We start from the raw sequence: 20,957 nt of genomic DNA, 5'->3' as shown, positions 1-20,957 counted from the left end.
TAAAGCTATGTTACTATGATATATACTTTATCAATGTGCAGATGGAGAAATTGAGGCATGGGGATTACATAATTTGTCAAAGTCAAGTCAGGTTTAATAACTCCTGTGGCTTTAGGACCTTTAATAGACTTGTTTCCTTGAAAAGCTGCCTTTTCCAGAGTTATGAAGGAAACTTCCTTTTCTTGAGGTTTTGGACCTAAACCTCTACTTGGAAATGTGAATTGGGAAATACTTACGTTATTTGGTCTTTCCTGTTATTCTTTTCATTCAAGAATAAGGCAGTTTTTTATTTTTTATTTTTTATTTTTTTTAAGATTTTTATTTATTCATGAGAGACAGAGAGTGAAAGAGAGAGAGAGAGAGAGAAAGAGGCATGAGAGACAGAGAGAGAGAGGCAGAGGGAGAAACAGGCTCCCCGCTGAGCAGAGAGCCCAATGTGGGACTCGATCCCAGGACCCTGGGATCATGACCTGAGCCGAAGGCAGATGCTTAACCATCTGAGCCACTCAGGCGCCCAAGAATAAGGCAGTTTTTTAATGTGTTTTCTTTTTAGCCACATCTGCATGATGACCAAACATGCAATTAAATAGTAATAGATTCAGTCAATGAAGTGGAAAGAAGACTGGAAGGGAGTCGGGCACATAAAGTCTAATCCTAGTTCTTTCACTACATAGCTGTTTGACTTTAGGCGGGTTGTTTAACCAATCTCTAATATAAGAATCAAGCCTTCATATTTGATTTATTTCGTGTCTGTAATTAATTCTGTGATCTGTGTAATGCTAAATAACTTGCTAGACAAATATTCACCACCAAGTTGCCATCCAAGATAACAGCCCTGGTGTTTTACTGAAATGACCCAAACGTTCAGTGATTTGGATGTTGGTAGTTCAGACTTGTATTCTATTACTGTGATACAGTAGGTCCCTCCTGCATTTCCATTGTTAATTCTTATTTCTGTCTCCAGATTGAACCCACTGCCTTTTTGGTACTGGCTAACTATTGAACACTTGAAGGCTGTTAAGAGACCTATGGATTGGCCTAGATCCTTCTGTTCCCTCCAGTCAGATGTTCCAGCCAGTAGAAGGGTAAAAAAAAAAAAAAAAAAAAAAAAAAACTGAAATAGTGTGAGCTATCTACTGGCTACTTGGAGCAAAGACTGGGTGCCATTTTTCCAGTGCTAGACAACTTTATTCCTATGTATCCAGGACAAAATAGTGCCAAACCTTAATTATCAAGGTGATTTTGAGAAAAATGCTTCATTCTTGGGGTCTTGGTTTATCTATCTGTAGAAAAAAAGATAGATACAAGTCTATTACACTGGGGATGTTATGATATTGAGAGATTATATGGATGAAGGAATTTGGGAAGGAAGGAAGGGTCTAAAACAAGGATGATAGATGGGTTTCAATTCACGTGACCCCTGGTTGCCTGGGATCACTTGGAAAGAGTAACTACTATGGGTATAGGGTCCGATGTGGCTGAGCACAGCTCCTGTGCCAACAGTAGGACAGATAAGTTATTGGAAGTGAGTAAGCTGGAGGTCTTTGAGGCAAAAGAGAAAGGGTACTTAGCTTGCAGGGTGCCTACAAGGCCTGAGGGTCAGTCTATATAGGAAGTACACTTTGAGGACAGCGAAAAGTTCTTTTTTAAGCTTTTACTGAAGTATAATATATACACAGAGGAGTGCACATGTCATAAGTATGCAGCTTGATAAAATCTCACAAACTGAAAACCAGCAATAAGGGTTATTGTTTTGGATTCACAGTCAAGGTGCTAAGTATTTTGGGGGCCGTGCTGAGTTAGGTGACTTAATTTTTCCTACTATATCCCCCACTGTGGAGCACTATGGCTGGCCTTTTAGTGTTGGGGTACTGTATAATTGAAACTAAAATAGGATTTGGTGTCAGAAGACCAGGGTTCCAATTCTGGATCCACTACAATGTTGCTGCGTGATCTTGGGCAAATCTTTTCACTTCTCACTAAGACACTTCTTGGAGTCTTAATGTCCTTATCTATAAAACGTACTCAATGACAAATCCTATATTAAGTAGAGGGTCAAATGTAGTTACAGTTGTGAAAGTATCTCAGAAAAATTTGAAGTGTCATTTTTCCACTGCCTAGCACAGTACCTGCTACATGGTAGTAGCACATAATAAGTTTCAGAAATGTTTGCTTAATAGTATGAAAGGTAATTTGACCTAAATGCACACCCAAGGCTGCCTTTAAGACCGTTTCACTCATGAACATTAAGGTCAGTTCAATCACCTTGAATATTTCAGCCTTAGATTCCTCTTTGCTTACAGAGAAGGACGTTTGCCCAATGGGAATATGAATAAAAGTACAACAGGGCAGGATGCTAGAATCCCATGGTGTCGTGGTAGAACTATGATGTGAGATGGTTGGACTTGTTTTTCTTTTTACCTATAGTATTCCCCTGTGGCTTCTGATGCTTATCTATAATACCTTGTAGTATAATGTTTAGATACTTGCTAGATCTAGTTGTCTCCATGGAGATAAGGGTAAATTTGTGAGTGTGCTAGTTATTCCAAGTGACTAACTATAGCAGTTTATCCAACCTTTTCTCTTTTTTTTGCAGTTCAGAAGTCTTGAAAAAGCCTACCATATTGCATGACTTGCATGTAATTCACTTTGTAAAATATCTTCCTTCCTGAATGGAGTTTATTTTGCCTTGGGGAGAGTACAGTTTGTTTATAGGAATTGCGGCTTCTTGCCTAGAAATACTCTCTTGGTAAAATGAAACATTAGCATATAGGAGAATTTCCAAGCCTCACTGCCCAGCTCCTTCAAGTTCCTCCAAGAAGATGTTCAGTGGAACAAAGGCAAATGAGAAATGTGCTTGGCTAAGAATTGCCAGAGGATGCAAGACATTCCAGAGCCTGAAAAGTCTTTCCCTCATTAGAGTAAAGCAGTGGACCAAAGCCATAGTCCCCCATGGGTTCTCCATCTAGTTGAGCTTATTCTGGCCTGGAGAAAGTGGCCTATTTATTATGGTGGTTGATAGAACCGAAGCAAGAGAGAGAATGTAGGACAATTTCTCTCCATAACAAATCCCTCTGAAAGGGGGCAGCTAGCAGCAGGTGAAGCCATCAAAAACCAGGCTTTGCCTTTCAAAGTTAGCCCTTCATCTCCTGGCCCCATATCTTCTCTTTCCCTTACCTCAAGTTTCCCTTGATACTTTCACTAGAAGCAGAACAAGTTATGGCTCTCTCTGTAGGATCCCAATTACCCTTTTCTTGAGCTCAAATATAGGTAGGCTGAGTTTGGGAGAGTGAAGTTCAAGGGTCTTGGAGCTTTGAAAAAAATTTTTAATGGAGTCAAAGGTCTAATATTAATCCCAGTAATTTTAAATTTGTAATGACTTAGAGGGCTGACTCAAAAGTTACCTTTGTTCAGCAATGTATTCAAAAAGAACTTTATTATGGAGACTGTCAAACATACACAAAAATAGTGAGAATAGTATAATGAACCTCTACTTACCCTTTTCCCAACTTGAACATTTATTACCATTTTGCCAATATTTGCAAAGATTTTCTTTATGCAAAGTTTCATCTTGGTTTTCCTTCTTTCTTTTTAAAATTTTATTTATTTTTTATTAACATAATGTATTATTTGTTTAAGAGGTACAGCTCTGTGATTCATCAGTCTTACACAATTCATAGCGCTCACCATAGTAGATACTCTCCCCAATGTCCATCACCCCAGCCCCCCATCCCTCCCACCCCCCTGCACTCCAGCAACCCTCAGTTTGTTTCCTGAGATTAAGAGTCTCTTATGGTTTGTCTCCCTCTCTGGTTTCGTCTTGTTTCATTTTTCCCTCCCTTCCCCTATGATCCTCTGTCTTGTGTCTCAAATTCCTCATATCAGTGAGATCATATGATATTTGTCTTTCTCTGATTGACTTATTTCACTTAGCATAATACCTTCTAGTTCCATCCACATCATTGCAAGTGGCAAGATTTCTTTTTTTGATGGCTGCATAATAATCCATTGTATATATAGACCACATCTTCTTTATCCATTCATCTGTTGATGGACATCTAGGCTCTTTCCATAGTTTGGCTATTGTGGACATTGCTGCTATAAACATTGGGGTGCACGTGCCCCTTTGGATCACTACATTTGTATCTTTGGGGTAAATACCCAGTAGTGCAATTGCTGGGTCATAGGGTAGCTCTATTTTCAACTTTCTGAGGAACCTCCATACCGTTTTCCAGAGTGGCTACACCAGCTTGCATTCCCACCAACAGTGTAGGAGGGTTCCCTTTTCTCCGCATCCCCGCCAACGTCTGTCGTTTCCTGACTTGTTACTTTTAGCCATTCTGACTGGTGTGAGGTGGTATCTCATTGAGGTTTTGATGCATATTTCCCTGATGCCGAGTGATGTGGAGCACTTTTTCATGTGTCTGTTGGCCATTTGGATGTCTTCTTTGCATGTCTTTGTCATGTCTTCTGCCCATTTCTTGATTGGATTATTTGTTCTTTGGGTGTTGAGCTTGATTAGTTCTTTATAGATTTTGGATACTAGCCCTTTATCTGATATGTCATTTGCATATATCATCTCCCATTCTGTCAGTTGTCTTCTGGTTTTGTTGACTGTTTCCTTTGCTGTGCAAAAGCTTTTTATCTTGATGAAGTCCCACTAGTTCATTTTTGCCCTTGCTTCCCTTGCCTTTGGTCATGTGTCCAGGAAGAAGTTGCTGCGGCCGAGGTCAAAGAGGTTGCTGCCTGTGTTCTCCTCTAGGATTTTAATGGACTCCTGTCTCACATTTAGGTCTTTCATCCATTTAGAGTCTATTTTTGTGTGTGGTGTAAGGTAATGGTCCAGTTTCATTCTTCTGCATGTGGCTGTCCAATTTTCCCAACACCTGCCTTTTTCCCATTGGACATTCTTTCCTGCTTTGTCGAAGATTAGTTGACCATGGAGTTGAGGGTCCATTTCTGGGTTCTCTATTCTGTTCCATTGATCTATGTGTCTGTTTTTGTGCCAGTACCCTACTGTCTTGATGATTACAACTTTGTAATAGAGCTTGAAGTCCGGAATTGTGATGCCACCAGCTTTGCTTTTCTTTTTCAACATTCCTCTAGCTATTCGGGGTCTTTTCTGGTTCCATATAAATTTTAGGATTATTTGTTTAAAATTTTATTTTTAAGGGGTGCCTGGGTGGCTCAGTCGTTAAGCATCTGCCTTTGGCTTGGGTCATGATCCCAGGGTCCTGGGATCAAGCCCCATGTGTCCGGCTCCCTGCTCGGTGGGGAGCCGGCTACTCCCTTTCCCACTCCCCCTGCTTGTATTCCCTCTCTCGCTGTCTCTCTCTGTGTGTCAAATAAATAAATAAATCTTTAAAAAATTTTTTTGTTCTTAAGTAATCTCTACACCTAACGTGGGGATCGACTCACAACCCTGAGATCAAGAGTTGCAAGCTCCACTGACTGAGCCAGCCAGGCGCCCCTCATCTTGGTTTGCTATAGGCCTGTTTACTGCACTTAAGACTTTAAATTATTTTAAGAAATTGTATATACTTCAGAAGCTCCCCTTTACATAGCAGTAATTGATCTATCAATTACAAATAATTCCTAGTTGTTCATTAAATAGGTCTCTCGGGGTCATTCTGAGACTACTTCCTTAAGGCATTTGGAGTCCAGCTTGAGTTGTTTTCCTTTGAGAGTGATAAACCTGTGTTTTTAGGAATTATCCTATGATTTGGATTTTTCCCTGGTTCACACTGACTTTATCCTTTACCATCTTCCCTAGGTATTATCAATTACCAAAGAGGGCTGTTAAATTGAAGAAAGATAGTGTTTGCCGCCCTGAGTTTTGTTGTAACAGCTGAGCTCTTCCTGTGGAGACACAATCACTTAAAGCCAGTATTTCAGGCTGGATCCCAGGAAGCCATTGGCTTGTTTGTCCAGGCAGAAACAGAGGAGTGTGAATGGGGCCTAAATGAGATAGTGATTGTCCATTAGCCCTCCAGGAAAGGATTGAGTCATACTGTCCAAAGGGCTTTAAATCAATCTGTATTGCTGGAGTGGATGATTCACTTCCAATCTGCTTGGATTAACAGCATTATTATTTCTCTGCCATCGACCAGGCTTATTATGCCTTGTGTGAAGCAAGACTAATATGCTTGAAAGCACTTAAAAGTGCTTGAAGCTTTCCAGGCTTCTAAAAATTTATACACAACCTGGTGTAAGTGCTTGGCATATCTGAGGCCTATCTCTGAGTGCTTCAGAGCTATTAGCTTCTTGACTGTAGAGGAGAAAATGTGACCTCCCATTTTTTGCTTCATTAACGTAGTGGCATAAATAAACTAGGAAAACAAAACATTTTATCAATTGATTTGACTTTTCCAGAATTCCACTCATTCTAACTATCTGTAGGGTACTATACCAAGTTTCTAATAGAGTCAGCTTTCTTTCTTTTTTATTATTTATTTATTTATTTGAGAGAGAGAGCACAAGCAGGGGGAGTGGGAGAGGGAGAAGCAGACTCCCTGTCAAGCAGGGAGCCCGATATGGGACTCGATCCCGGGACTCTGGGATCATGACCTGAGCTGAAGGCAGACACTTAACCAACTGAGCCACCCAGGTGCCCTTAGAGTCAGCTTTCTTAAGCCTGCATAAAGAATGAGAGATCGGTGGTGTTCTTCCTTCTCCCTTGAAGCAAGAAATTTGGGTTATTCATAATACTTGACTGTGAAACCTATCTACAAATCTCATGGGGAAAGTCTGCTTCCCACAGGCCCTGGGTATGATGGGATATGTAATTAGAGTCTCTGGGGTCTGAGTTAGTGTGGCTGTAAATCAGTTAAGCTCAGCACTTTCAAAACCATTTTCTTTCACGGAGGTGAAAAAGAATCCTAAGTGCAATGTGAGTTTGAAAGAAAAAAAGCATCTGTGTAAATTGGGTCTTGGAGGGGCTTATAAGACCTTTATTTTGTGGAGATAAATTATTCTCTCATTGTTCCCTACCCTCTCATCTTTTTCCTTGTTTGATGGTGGCTGAATCTGGAAGTAGGACAGGGGTATCAATAAGAGACGTGTAATTGCCTTCTGTTTGAATGTGCAAGTCTTGAGATAAGGGCAATACTCAACTGGCATGCTTGCAGGGTTTTTTTGTATTTGGGTGTTTTTTTTTTCCCTTTGAAATAGTTTGGTTTAGTAATGACTGTTGGTTTCAAAGCCATGCTTTACAGCATCTGTCTGTTCAGATTTCTTGATGGGCTCCAGCATTTCGATGTGGGAATTGTTCCCTGTCTTCGAATGTTTTTAGGCATCCAGGCTCCGACACTTCTTATTTCAGGGACTGGAAAGGGAGAAGGAAGAAATATTGGGATGTGATGGTCCTGGGCTTTAAGGTTTTAGGTCTGAGATTCTCTTCTAGCTTTTGCTCTCTGTTTTCTGCCAACCTCCACAGGGGCCATGCCTCGTCCCTGTACTTCTTTGTCTGTTGTCTGTTGCCCACAGGGTGCCTTCTACTTCTCCCCCAGTGCTATCCGGGAAATCGACATTTCCCCATCCATCCTATTTGTGACACAGCCCTGCTGAAGTGAGAAAGACTGGGACTTCTACTTGTTCCTTTATATTCTGGAAGGACTTCAGTGCATTGGTGTACATTGGCTGGGGTGATCTGTTGGTGGTTGTGGAGGAATACCCTAAAGGAAGGGATGTTTCTATTAACTTCAGGACCTCCTTCATTCCTTACATGTCAGGCTTTGGTATAAGTAAATTCACTTGCTCCCAAAGGAAACAATCCAACGCTATTGTTTTGTTTTTCCTCCAAGCTAGAGGTATAGATGGTTGTTTATGTTGGGGGCTGGGGGACGAAAGAAGAATGTAACGAAATCTGGAGGGACCTTTAATGAAATCAAACCCATTTATTTTCCAGGGTTGTATTAGTGGGAAGATTTCCATATGGATGGACCAGCTGGATCTAAGAGCCCTCAGTTTTCTTTCTTTCATATGTCTTACTCTCTTAGGTGACTTGCTACTCCTACATTTGCTTGAATCTTATCTTTTCAAAAGTGGTTGAGAAGCCTGGTTTGAAATTCTAATTCTCTTATTAACTATCTGTTGGGCCTTGGGGAATTCCCTTTTCCTCAGTCTGCTCATCTGTAAAATGAAAGGGTTGACATAGATGATAGGTCTCTAAGATTCCTTCAAGTTTTCTGGTTCTAAATTTGTGAGTCATCTTTTTTTTTTTAAGTTTATTTATTTATTTTTTTAGTAACCTCTACATCCAATGTGGGCCTCAAACTCATGACCCTGAGATCAAGAGTGGCATGCTCTTCTGACTGAGCCAGCCAGGTGCCTGTAAATTTGTGAGTCTTCTGATCATGTCTGGTGGAGGGTATCATTGAGTCCTGCAGAGACTGGTCTAACAGGTATTCTGTATCATTAACGTAACCATGAGTACTTTTTTTTTTAAGATTTTATTTATTTATTTGAGACAGAGAGAAAGAGTGATAGAGAGAGCATGAGCAGGGTGCCAAGGGAGAGGGAGAAGCAGACTCCCCGCTGAGCAGGGAGCCTGACGCGGGGCTTGATCCCAGGACCCTGAGATCATGACCTGAGCTGAAGGCAGATGCTTAACTGACTGAGCCACCTAGGCACCCCACCATGAGAATGGCACCAGTGAGATGAGCAAGAGTTCAGAAATCACTGTGTAGCTTCAGCTCCAGGAAGTCCTAGAATGAAGGAGTCCTCATTCTGGGCATATTGGGCCATTGCCATGTGAGACCATTTGCTCTATTGTAGTTGTGGAGTTAGGTTAGGAGAGACGGGCTTGGAAGCACTGAATTAGTGGGGCCTTTCTTTGTGGCTCCCACAGCACGTATTCTGTTCAGCACTTTTCCCACTGCCTCGGGGTTACTGGGTAGATATTGTCTCCCTTGTGTTCCCCATGAATTCCTAGAGTTCCTAGAACAGGAGTAAATATCTCAGGCACCTCTGCAACTCTAGCATCTAACACAGGACCAGGCACACAGTGGGTATTCAGTGAATCTCTTCTGAAAAATCTACTCTGATTTCCCAAACTGGAGTCACACAGCTCCCATAGCACCTTCTTTTCATATATCAGAATACTGATTACACTGTACTCTAGGTACCAACTGATTTGTATCCACTACCTTGCAGGTAGGATTGTATAGGTCTTCTCTACCACAGTGCTATGCACAGAGGAGGTACTAAATTAAATAAATATTTGCTTGATGGATGTGTAGATGATTTTACTGTTGCAAAGACCCAAATATTATGTGGTAATGCCTCCTTCCTGCTCCTTGGGACTCCCAAAAAGGTACATCTCCCAGCATTTTGCTAAATATTTTATCTTTGTCATTCATTTAATTCCTGTTATTTGAGAACCTGCTATATGTCTGTACTGTACCAGGAGCAATCCTATACAGAGATGAATCAGACAGATCCAGCCTTGTCAAGAAAGCTTTTATAGGTGAGGAAACTTCAGAATTAAAACAATGTTGGGGCAGCTAGGTGGCTCAGTCAGTTGAGCATCTCACTCTTGGTTTTGGCTTAGGTCTTCATTTTGGGGTCGTGGGTTCAGGCCCTGTGTTGGAGCCTATTTAGGAAAAAAAACCCCAAAGAACAACAATGTCACTATGACATTCCCACTATGAGGGACAAAATCTTAACACATATATGGGAACTTTAATCTTAAATCAGGTGGTCTAGGGCCCCACACAAGATTTCCCTTTTCTCCATTCTTTCCTCCCTGTATCCCATTCTTGGCTGTTTTTGCATATCTGCCTACCTCCTGTGTGTTTTCAGGCTTCAGCTTGGAAGCTGTAGTGTTGCAGCCTCTCGCTACTTTAGCTGTCATTGAGGACTGTTCATTTATGACACTACCAAACTAAATTTATGCTTAACAGTGGTAGTGGAGATTTGCTAGTAATGTCTTACTCTTTCATTTTATGACTTGATTAGGCACCAAAGCTGATTAGGTTAAGTTTTTTTTTTTTTTTTTCTTACAAGAAGGATGTTTATTTCAGTCCTAGAGTCTTTTGGGAATTTTTTAAAATGATTATTGCGCAGCATTTGCTTTGGTAGATATATCAGTTATGCTTTGTTGTTGTTGTTTTCCATCTTTTGAGACTAATAATTATCTTATATCCTAATGTTTAATGGGCAAAAATCAATCACACAAATACAACTCTCTATAGAAGATACTGTTAAATACCGTCTACATGTGGCCAGAAGGAAAGGAAACATGTTTTCTTGAACACGTAATGTCTATAAAATGTATCTCTAGGGAGACCACTAGAAAGCTAAACCATTCCTTCCTTACCTGTCTCCCTTCCACTGGTGCAACTGAGCCGCTAGGGGACATATTCACTGTTTCCTATGCCTATTGTCTTTTCAGATGTTCCCTTAGCTCTCGGGTGGAAGGAGCTAGACCCCAACCTGATTGATTATAAAGGATTATTGATCCAGAGGTCAAGAATCATTCCCTGAATGCCATTTTAAAGAATGGTAAATCTCTCAAGAACATGACATCATCTGCAGTTTTCCATTTCCCTTTTCCTTACAGATCTGCCTAGCGGTGAGGAAATTGGGATTATATTCTCGTTTGTGCTGAAGGTAGACACCTAGTTGGGTTCTGAAGTATCAGCAGGCTGGGGCCAGTACCTATATGTGACATTATCAGAAACAGAACTGAGCAAGTATTTATCAAGCAATCAACATGTGCCAAGTATTTGCTAGAAGCTAGGGATTTAGAGATGAATAAGATGGTCAAAACCAGCAGTGAGATACCCTTTTTTCTTTGGTAATATTGGGAACATTTAAAAGTCTCACAACAGCAAGTGTTAGTAAGGATGCAGGAGAGTGACAACTCTTGAATAATGCTGATGGGCATAAAAATTGGGATAGCTACATTGGAGCACAATTTGTTAGTGTCCGTGAAGCTAAAATTCACATATTCTACAATCCAGCAGTTCTACTTCTAGGTCTCTTTATTAAAGTAACATTTACACATATACACCAAGAGATATTTAATAAAGCACATTTGTTGTAACTTTTTTTTGCAATAGCAAAATCTTGGAAACAACCTAAATGCCCATCAACAGGGAACTGGTTAAATAAAATGAGGTAAATCCATATAATGGATTACTATACTACAATTAAACAGAATTAGCCAGATATATGTATCAACATGGATATATTTCAAAAATATTTTTGAGTAAAAGAACTAGGTGGCGGAATGATACACATAGCCATGTGACATTTGGAAAATGGTGTGCAAGCCCATACTATATATTTTCTATGAATACAGATAAGTCAGTAAATATATTAAAAAGACTGGAAGGATACATATCAAACTCATATTAGTGTTTGGTTATCTTTGGAAAGGCAGGGAAGAAAGGGGGTGGATGTCGAGAGGACATTTTGCTTTACCTATAATATTCTATTCTGAAACAATGAATAGTGTTTTCATAAATTATTTTTAAAGAAAATAAATAGAAAAAGACTAGAAGTAAAAGTGCCAAAATGTCAATAATGGTTACTTGTGGATGTTAGAAACATGGGTGATTGTTGTATTAGTCTTTGTACTTTTCTGTATGTTTTTAAACTAACAACAATTGAAGAAACAACCACAAAATCTCGTTGTCCGTAACTTCAAAGAGCTTCCTCTCAAATGAGGGAAGACAGAAAGGAAAACAAACAGATAGGTAAAGAGTTCAGGGTGCTGAGAGAGCAAGGAGGAGAGGCTCCTAACTTAGACATAGGGGTCCAGTAAAAACTTCCCCAGAGAGGATGTCAATGATTTAGGCCTTGAAGATCAAGAATGAGTTTTCTAACTCACTGTATTCTGTGATATTCCAGGCCAAGGAAAGAGCATAAGCAATGGAGTAGAGATAAAAAATGGTGGGGCGCCTGGGTGGCTCAGTCATTAAGCGTCTGCCTTTGGCTCAGGTTATGATCCCAGGGTCCTGGGATCGAGCCCCGCATCAGGCTCCCTGCTCTGCGGGAAGCCTGCTTCTCCCTCTCCCACTCCCCCTGCTTGTGTTCCCTCTCTCGCTGTCTCTCTCTCTCTCTCTCTCTCTCAAATAAAATAAATAAAATCTTTTTTAAAAAATGGCATTGGTGTATTAGTGGATGAGGAAACTCCAATTAGTTTGGTTTGTTTTGAGTACAAATTGTCAGGTGTCATGGAAGGAGTGACAGGAGATGAGGTAATATAGGTATTCATGAAGATTGGAAGGACTTTGATAAGGAGCTTGGACTTTTTCTTATTATAATTACTAAAATTTATTGGATGGTTTATCATGTGCTAGGCATTGTGTGAGGCTTTGTCCATATACATCTTTTAATTTTCTCCACGGTCTATAAGAGGTAGGTATTATTAGCATCTCTATTTAGGGAAAGGAAAAAGAGGCTTATTGAGAGGATCAGGTCTGTATCTGGGCAGTGAAATGCCTTTTTGATTGATTGATTAAGATCTAGTTATATAGATGAGTTTGCACTAAGCTAATGCGTCTCAAATTTTGGTGAGCTCCTGGGGGAGCTTAATGACATGTAGGTTCCTTGGCTCCAACCTGTAGGTTTTGATTTAGCAGATCTGGGGTGGAAACTAGGACTCAGTAGGTTTAATATTCATCTCTAGATGATTCTGATGTAGGTGATCCTGGGATCACACTTTGAACAATCCTCACACCCCTGACTTTCTTCCTTGGGAATGTTGGACCACTGGTATCCATTTTAAGCATAGCTGCCCAAGGCAGGGCAGCGCTCTAACTACTTATTACAAAAATTAGCCCTATTACCTTGGGACTCTGTTTCACTTAGATAACCAGTCACTGACATAAATAACCAAAGCCCATCTTCAAAAACTGTAAAGTGAATTAGGAGCCTTTAGTTTCTCATCTGAGGTCTTCCAGCTCTTGGAACTCATCAGACCCAAGGCTGAGTACTTGGTGTATGCTTAAGTAAACACTGCTGTGTGGTCAGTTGATTAGGCTCAGCGTGACCATAAGTAAGAGTGATAAATCGCGTGGGGGGGATGGGGTAACTGGGTGACAAGTATTAAGGAGAACACTTTTTGTGATGAGCACTGGGTGTTATACGCAGGACACTACATCAAAAACTAAAGACGTATTATATGTTGGCTAACTGAACATAATAAAAAAAGTGATAAATTGTAGGTAAGTCATCGGTTTTGTATTTTATAAGTAAATACATCGTGCATATAGGTTACTTGGAAACCAACTGGATCTGTGGGCAAGAGATTTTACAAATGGAATGCAGAGGATGCAGGCTTACTTTACTATTCACACATCACAAAAAGCAGAGGCTCAAACACCATCCTATAGCCTTGATTCAGAGAGATCCTATATTCATATTCCTGCCATGGTATAAACTCTCCTTTACCCACTTCTATTCTCTGGGCACCTGGAGTTTCTTCTGGATCTTCTGAGAGAGTGTTTACTTCAGTCTCCTGGGTCACTAGGCACTATAGGTAGAGGCAGAGAATTCATATTCAAAGCTCTTCATTTCTTTCTCCCTTAAATTTAGATGGATGGTTAGGAGATTAATGAAGCCCTTTGAAGTTGGAAATGAAAGTCCTGCTGAATCACAGCAGCCTGGTCTTTTGGTTCCCATAATGGTCCTGTATTCTTGCCTCTTTCTTTTGAAGTGATAATAATTTGAGGAATTGGTAGAGGCTGTCTTATTTTACAGTGATATACCTAAATCCCTTTGCTCTTTTAGGGCCACACTCAAGATTATGTTAATAAAGTATGGTTTTGATGAAAGGAAATAGTCCTATCTTAGCTCAAATGCTTTGGTCTAGAATGTAGATAAAGGCTAAAACATAACACTGATGCATTGTTATTTATGTGTTCCTTTACCTCTGTACTCTGTACTCAGCATCAAAAATTCTGATTAGTGTTCCCCCCCCACAATCCTTTTAATAGTTCTTTTGTCAAAATAATATCTTCCTCCTGCTACCATAATTATATCTCTTCACACTTTTCAGTCTTTTGTAAGTTCTATGTCCTTTTCAGACCAAGTTGTATTCAGAAGCTGTGCTGATATAATATCAATGTGACTTGAAGTGAAAGATATAGTTAAAGAACCTCGTGTTGTTTTGTGTGTTTTCCCTCCCCTGTGTAATGAACTTATTTCCTTTTTCTTTCTTTCTTTCTATAACAGATTTGCTTTGTTGTAGACATACTCTGTGTACATTAGGGAAAAACCATTAGTATGCACATTAAAAATGATGGAGACATTCATAGAGTGACTGAATAGATAAAAAAACAAGACCCATCTATATGCTGCCTATAAGCGTCACTTCAGACCAAAAGACACATACTCGAAGCAAAATAAGTCTCAGTAAATTTAAGAAGATTGAAATCATATAAAGCTGCTTTTCTGACCACAGCAGTATGAACTAGAAATCAATTACAAGAAAAACACTGGGAAAAACACAAATACACGGAGACTAAACAACCTGCTATTAAACAACCAATGGCTTAACAAAGAAATCAAAGAGGAAATCAGAACATACATGGAAACAAATGAAAATAAAAACACAATGGTCCAAATTCTTTGGGATGCAGCAAAAGCAGTTCTAAGAGGGAAGTTCATAGTGGTACAGGCCTACCTCAAGAAATGAGAAAAATCTCAAACAACCTAATATTACATTTCAGGGAGCTATAAAAAGAAGAACAAACAAAGATCAAATCTAGAGGAAGGAAGGAAGGAAATAATAAAGATTAGAGTGGAAATAAATGAAACAGAGACTAATAAAACAATAGAAAAGATCAATGAAACCAAGAGGTCATTCTTTGTAAAGATAAACAAAATTGATAAACCTTTAGATAGACCTGTCAAGGAAAAGAGAGAAGACTTAGATAAAATCAGAAATGAAGAAGGAGAAATAACAACCAAAACCACAGAAATACAAATGATTATAAAAGAATATTATGAACAATTATATGCCAACCAATTGGACAACCTAGAAGAAATGGATAAATTCCTAGAAACATACAATCTTTCAAAACTGAATCAGGAAGAAATAGAAAATTTGAACAGACTGATTACTAGTAATGAAATTGAATCAGTAATCAAAAAACTCCCAACAAATGAAAGTCCAGGACCAGATGGATTCACAGGTGAATTCTACCAAACATTTAACCAACTGAGCCACCCAGGCACCCTTTTTTTTTTTTAAAGATTTTATTTATTTATTTGAGCGAGAGAGAATGAGAGATAGAATTCTACCAAACATTTTTTAAAGAAGAGCTAATACCTATTCTTCTCAAACTATTCTAAAAAATGGAAAAGGAAGGAAAACTTCCAAATTTATTCTACAAGGTCACTGTTATCCTGATACCAAAACAAGACAAAGACACTACAAAAACAAAAACAAACTACAAGCCAATATCTCTGATGAACATAGATGCAAAAATCCTCAATAAAATACTAGCAAACCAAATCCAACAATATATTAAAAAATTATTCACCATGATCAAGTAGGATTTATTCCAGGGATGCAAGGGTGGTTCAATATTTGTAAATCAATCCATGTGACACTTCACGTTAACAAGAGTAAGGATAAGAGACATATGGTCATCTCAAGAGAAGCAGAAAAAGCATTTGACAACATATAACATCCATTTATGATAAAAACACTCAACAAAGTTCGTTTAGAGGGAACAAACCTCAAAATAATAAAAGCAATATGTGAAAAACCCAGTGCTAACATCATACTCAGTGGTGAAAATATGAAAGCTTTTTCTCTGAGATCAGGAACAAGACAAGGATATTCACTCTTACCATTTTTATTCAACCTAGTTCTGGAAGTCCTAGCTGCAGCAGTCGGACAAGAAAAGGAAATAAAAAGTAAGGAAGAAGTAAAACTGTCACTATTTGCAGATGACATGACACTATATATAGAAACCTCAGAAGAGTCCACCCAAAAACTATTAGAATTGATAAATGAACTCAGTTAACTTGTAGGATACAAAATTAATATACAGAAATAGTTGCATTTCTATACACTAATAATGAAAGAGAAATTAACATTCCTATTTACAATTGCACCAAAAAGAAATAAATACCTAGGAATAAATTTAACCAAGGAGCTGAAAGACCTATACTGTGAAAACTAGAAGACATTGATGAAAGAAATTGAAGATGACACAAACAAATGAAAAGCTAGTCCATGTTCATAGACTGAAAGAATTAATATCAAAATGTCCATGGTACTGAAAGCAATCAACAGATTCAGTGCAAATTGGACAGTTAAATGCAAAAGAATGAAACTGGACTGCTTTCTTACACTATACACAAAAACAAATTCAAAATGGATGGAAGACCTAACTGTGAGACATGAAAGCATGAAACTCCTAAAAGAAAACATGCAGTAATCTCTTGGACATCGGCCTTAGCAACATATTTATGTGTATGTCTCCTCAGGCAAGGGAAACAAAAGCAAAAATAAACTATCGGGACTACATCAAAATAAAAAGCTTTTACACAGCAAAGGAAACCATCAACAAAACAAAAAGGCAACCTACTGAATGGGAGAAGATTTTGCAAATGATGTATCCAATAAGGGGTTAACATCTAAAATATGTAAAGAACTTAAGCAACTCAACACTAAAAAAAACCCAGTCTGATTTAAAAATGGGCAGAGGACCTGAATAGACATTTTTCTAAAGAAGACATACACTGCCTTCAGCTCAGGTCATGATCCCAGGGTCCTGGGATCGAGGCCCGCATCGGGCTCCCTGCTTGGTGGGAAGCCTGCTTCCCCCTCTCCCACTCCCCCTGCTTGAGTTCCCTCTCTCGCTGTCTTTCTCTCTGTCAAATAAATAAAAAAAAATAAAAAACAAATAAAGACATACAGATGGCCAACAGACACATGAAAAGAGGCTCAACTAATCATCAGAGAAATGTAAATCAAAACCACAATGAGATATCCCCTTATACCTGTCAGAATGGCTAAAATCAACAACACAAGAAATAACAAGCGTTGGTGGAGATATGGAAAAAAAGGAACACGTGCACTGTTGGTGGGAATGCAAATGGGTACAGCCACTGTAGAAAACAGTATGGAGGTTCCTCAAAAAATTGAAAATATGAATACCATATGATCCAGTAATTCCACTATTGGATATTTACCCAAACAAAATGAAAACACTAATTTGAAATGATATATACACCCCTATGTTTATTTCAGCATTAATAGGCAAGATATGGAAGCAACCCAAGTGTCCATTGATAGATGAATGGATAAGAAGATGTGGTAGAAGTATACGATGGAATATTATGCAGCCATCAAAAAGAATGAGCTCTTGGGGGCACCTGGGCATCTCAGTTGGTTAAGTGTCCAACTCTTGCTTTGGGCTCAGGTCATGAGATCAAGCCCGGTGTCAGGCTCCGTGCTCAGCGGGGAGTCTGCTTGAGATTCTCCTCTCTCTGTCCCTCTGCCCCTCCCCCTGCTCACTCACTCATATACTCGCTCTCTCTCTCAAAATAAATAAATAAATCATAAGAAAAGAATAAGATCTGGGGCGCCTGGGTGGCTCAGTTGGTTAAGCGACTGCCTTCGGCTCAGGTCATGATCCTGGAGTCCCAGGATCGAGTCCCGCATCGGGCTCCCTACTCAGCAGGGAGTCTGCTTCTCCCTCTGACCCTCTTTCCTCTCGTGCTCTCTATCTCTCATTCTCTCTCTCTCAAATAAATAAATTTAAAAAAAAAGAAAAGAATAAGATCTTGCCATTTGTGACAATGTGAATGGACCTAGTGAATATTATGCTGTGAAATAAGTCAGACAGAGAAAGACAAATACCATATGATTTCACTTATATATGGAATCTAAAAGACAAAACAAGTGAACAAACAAAAAGCAGACTTAAATACAGAGAACAAACTGGTGATTACCAGAAGGGAGCCGGGTGGGGCAATGGGCAAAATAAGTGAAGGGGACTGATGTACAGACTTCCAGTTATAAAATGAATAAGTCACAGGGATACAAAGTACAGCATAGGGAATATAGTCAATAATATTGTAATAATATTGTATGGTGACAGATGGGTGACCATACTTACCATGGTGAGCATTCAGTAAGGTATAGAATTGTCAAATCACTCTGTTGTATATCTGAAACTAATATAACATTGTATGTACTTCAGTAATAAAAAAATGATGGAATCATTACAAACTTCCCATTATAAATGAAATAGGTCATGGGAATGTAATGTAGAGCATGGTGACTATAGTTAATAATACCATATCACATACTCGAAAGTTGCTAAGAGAGTAGATCTTAAAAGTCCTTATCACAGTGTGCCTGGGTGGCTCAGTCAGTTAAGCGCCCAACTCTTGATTTTGGCTCAGGTCATGATCTTGACGTCCTGGGATTGAGCCCTGCGTCAGTCTCCACATTCAGTGCGGAGTCTGCTTGTCCCTCTCCCTCTGCTCTCCCCCCTGCTCATGCATGCTTTGTCCCTCTCTCTCAAATAAATAAATAAATAAATAAATAAATAAATAAATAAAATAAAAAAATTTAAAAAGTCCTTATCACAAGAAAAAAAATTTTTTTGTAATTGTGTTGTGGTGACAGATGCTAACCAGACTTACTATGGAGATCATTTTGAAATATATACAAATATCAAATCATTCTGTTGTATACCTGAAACTAATAAAATGTTATATATCAATTATTCTATAATAAAAAAATGATGGAGTCATGAAGCTGATGGGACCTATAGATATCCTCTGACAAAGCCTCTGCATTTACACAGGTAAATATTTAGCCTACTCAAATAAGTAGTTCTCTTACATCTTCTTTCAAGACTATTTTTATCATGGGGCACCTGGGTGGCTCAGTCAGTTAAGCGTCTGCCTTCGGCTCAGGTCATGATCTTGGGGTCCTGGGATTGAGCCCCGCATCGGGCTCTCTGCTCAGCAGGGAGTCTGCTTCTCCCTCTCCCTCTGCCTGCCACTCTGCCTGCTTGTGCTCTATCAAATGAATAAATAAAATCTTTAAAAAAAAGACTGTTTTGATCATTTAGTCCTGTTTCATCTCTATAGTCAAGATGTTCCTCTTCATGTCCAACCGTGAGTTTCCTTGCAAGAGGAGTATTAGTGGTGCCTTTTCCTTTTATTTTTATAGACAAAGGCATTTTTGTGTGTATTTTATGCCTTGACATTAAACTTTGAAATTGCTCTGAGCTACCCATGCACTATGAGCTGATGACACCTCAGCAATCTCTCAGGTTTCTATTCTTTTGATTCCTGATCATCATCTTTTACTCCTATTTCCAGTCCTGTTCTTGCCCTTTGAACTTTTGAGGCATGCTTCAGACGTGTATAAATCTTCAAACCAAAGATTGGGAGCCCTTGTTATGGCTTCTGGACTTCTATGGTATGGGTGACATCATGAATATCATCATCAACATTTACTGAGCATTTATGTGTTAGGCACTGTTTCAGGACCTTTATGTTTATTATCTCATTTACTCCTCACAAAAGCCATATCTTATAGGTTCTGCTGTTATCCCATTTTATAGAAGAGGAAGTGGAGATTTGGAGAGGTCAAGGAGCTTGCTCAATTTCACACAGCCAGTAAGGGCTACAACCAGAATTTGAACTTAGGTCTGATGCTTGAGTCTTTGCTTTTAGCCATTATGCTTTACTGTCTCTCTAGAGAGCCTTCGATAGAAGGTATAACTTATTTTATTCCAAAGATACACACAGGAGATAGAATTAACCATGTCTATTTACCAAAATGGAAAAAAGGCGATTCAGAAGTTTTTTTGTGGGTTATATACATTGTCAGATGTACTCTTGATTTCTCTTTGGAATCAAGTATCATTGGGCCTGGATGATGAGGACTTTTGACTGAAAGCTCCACAAGACCGTATGTAATTTGCAACCGTATATGAAAAACAGAATATGATGGTGCTTAGGCATGGTAATATAGCTAAATAGGGTTCACATGAAGTGTGCCAGTTGTCTCCTAAAGGGGTTTTTAAGGTATGTCTGATAACTTTTCATAGATATGGCTCCAAAGACTTTTCTTTCGTGTTAAGACAGCGGTTCTCTCATTGTTTGCATTTTGTCTAAATTCTTAAATTTTTGCTCTTCTGACCCTATATTAGTAAAGGTACTACTTTGCAGTTCCTGCAAGATTTTTGAATCCATAAGCTGAAAAGCACTTTGAAATCAACATTCACAAAGATAAGCCATATGCTGGGCCATAAAAACACACCTTAACAAATTAAAGTAATTAAATTACACAAAGTATATTATTTGACTATAATGAAATTAAACTATAAATCAGTAACAGAAAGATTGATTAGCAGGAAAATCTCCAGTCACTCAGAAAGTAAATAACATATTCCTAAATAATTCATAGGTCAAAGAGGAAACATCAAGAAAATTTAGAAAATATTTTGAGGGATGCCTGGGTGGCTCAGTTGGCTAAGCATAAACCCCCGGATTTGGATGGTTTCACTGGAGAAGTCTACCAACCATTTAACAAAGAAATGACACCAATTCTATGCAATCTCTTCCAGAAAATAGAAGAGGGAATGCTTTCTGACACATTTTCTGAGAGCAATATTATCCTGTCAATCCAGATAAGAATACTACAGACATTATAATATTATCCATGAACATAGATGCAAAAATCCTCAACAAAATATTAGCAAATTTAATCCAGCAGTATAAAAATAATAATACAGCATGACCAAGTGGGGTTGTTCCAGCAATGCAAGACTGATTTAATATTGAAAAATCAAATCAATTTAATCTACTATATCAACAGTCTAAAAGAGAGACTCCACATGGGTTTATCAATTGATTTTTTTTTTTTTTACAACATCCAGCATCCATTCATGGTAAAAATTCTCAGTGCACTAGGAATAGAGGGAACTTCCTCAATCTGATGAAATGTGTCTATCAAAAAAACC

The sequence above is a fragment of the Zalophus californianus genome, chromosome X (assembly GCF_009762305.2).
Source record: "Zalophus californianus isolate mZalCal1 chromosome X, mZalCal1.pri.v2, whole genome shotgun sequence".
Lineage (NCBI taxonomy): Eukaryota > Metazoa > Chordata > Mammalia > Carnivora > Otariidae > Zalophus > Zalophus californianus.
This window is presented reverse-complemented; position numbering follows the sequence as displayed.